Consider the following 1,793-nt stretch of genomic DNA (forward strand, 5'->3'; position numbering starts at 1 on the left):
GTAGATGCTGAAGTCGATCCCAGTAGGAGAGTTTAGACATTCCAGTGATTTGCCGAGTGGAGCGCCGGAGTATACTATCCATTTTGTTTAGTTCGCCAACACGATATGGGCTTCAATTCAATGAGGCATAGTCCCGATGGGGTTGTACGATGGATTTGTAGATGGTTACCATAGCTAACCTATCCCTGGTCTTGAAAGTGCGTAAGGCCCAACCTGCCATATGAGCAGCTTTAGTTAGCTTCTCGCTGAGGTGAACATTGAATTTTCCATCATCCTGAAGAGTAACACCAAGGTCTTTGGTGCAAGAGAAAACTTCAATCTCAGCTCCCTCATTATCTAAGTAATGTGGAGGGAAAGTCGATGAGCTAGCTATATGATATGATCTGGAATTTGGATCCATTTAGTTCCATGTTGCTCTCGTCGACCCATTTGTATACATTATTAAGGTCCTCTTGGAGAAGGGAGCAATCTTGGCCATTTCTACCAACGATGAGCTCGGGTCGTCAGTAAAAGATGAGATCATGCAATTCTTCACCTGGCCAGGTAAAGGTGAGATGTATAGGATAAAAAGTATTGGCCCGAGTTTAGTGCCCTGCGGAATGCCCGAAATGATCTTAACTGGGTCACTGTAGATATGGCCCACTTTGACCCTCTGTTTCCTATTCGTAAGGAACGATTTGATCCATCTTAAGAGACTCTTGGGGATGTTAAGGTATTCGAGCCTTTGCAAAAGTAAGCCATGGTCTACCTTATCGAAGGCCTTTGCAAAGTCCAGGTAGATGACGTCTACTATATCATGGCTTGTCATTACTGCTCGCACATGTTCCAAGTGCTCGATGAGTTGGGTAGTTGTACTCATTTTAGACAAGAAACCGTGTTGATGACTGGGGATTTGACCACTTTGGATGAGATGGTCCAATAGAAACTCTTTAACCACTTTTTCATACACTTTGGCCAGATTTGATGTCAATGAGATGGGACGGTAACTCTTTGGAGGGGGTGATCCTCACCATTGAAGATTGGAGTGATGTGGCCCATTTTTAGCGAGTCGGGGAAAACACGAAGGTTGACGGACTTCTTGATTTGTGTGGTCAGAGCTCAAATTAATTCAGGTGCATATTCCTAGAGAAAGGCTGCGGTTATCCCATCAGGTCCGGCTGAGCTAGGTTTAGGGAACCTACAGCCCAGAGAACACTTTCCTCTGTGATGTTAAGGGGAGGATCATCCAAAGGTTGGGACAACAGATTGATGAGCGGTACGGCGCGGGGGGTGGAAAACACATTTTTGTATTGCTCGCTGAGTGTTTGCTTTGCTCAACTCGTCATTAAGGATGACACCATCAACGATGAGCGGACCAACTCTGGGGGTAAACTTGCGCCTGAGGTTAGCATAAGCATAAAAAGCCTTTGGATTGGACTTCAGTTGCTCCAGAGCTGCCAATTCCCGGTCTTGTTCCTCGACATCTATAGACTCCTTGATCTGCTTATCAAGTTCAGTCAAGCATTTGAAAATACGGGGTGATGTCGGGCCAATCACTTTGAGGCTCGACTTTAATCGGCATCTCTTTGGAAAGAGCTTTTTACGGTGTGGAGGTACATTGATTAGGTCCCCTCGCGTCTTGATCTTATTTAGACCAAGACTAATGTACTCTTCCACACACGCATCAGTGATTGTGAGGCTTGCTTCATCGAGGGACATATGAGTGTTTCTCTCTAACGCGCCAATAAGTTCACTATCTCGGAGAACGGAACAAACGTTTGTCTCCTTAGCGAAAAAAGACGACGTTTAATTCA

General features: G+C 45.2%; 1 protein-coding gene across 1 annotated transcript in view; it reads right to left on the reverse strand.

The window, feature by feature from the left end:
* The window catches only part of LOC131892129 (synaptotagmin-5-like), a 54,720-nt gene that overhangs the window by 6,014 nt on the left and 46,913 nt on the right, over nt 1-1,793 (reverse strand). The gene's annotated exons all lie outside the window — the stretch shown is intronic.

The sequence above is a fragment of the Tigriopus californicus genome, chromosome 12 (assembly GCF_007210705.1).
Source record: "Tigriopus californicus strain San Diego chromosome 12, Tcal_SD_v2.1, whole genome shotgun sequence".
Classification (NCBI taxonomy): Eukaryota; Metazoa; Arthropoda; class Copepoda; order Harpacticoida; family Harpacticidae; genus Tigriopus; species Tigriopus californicus.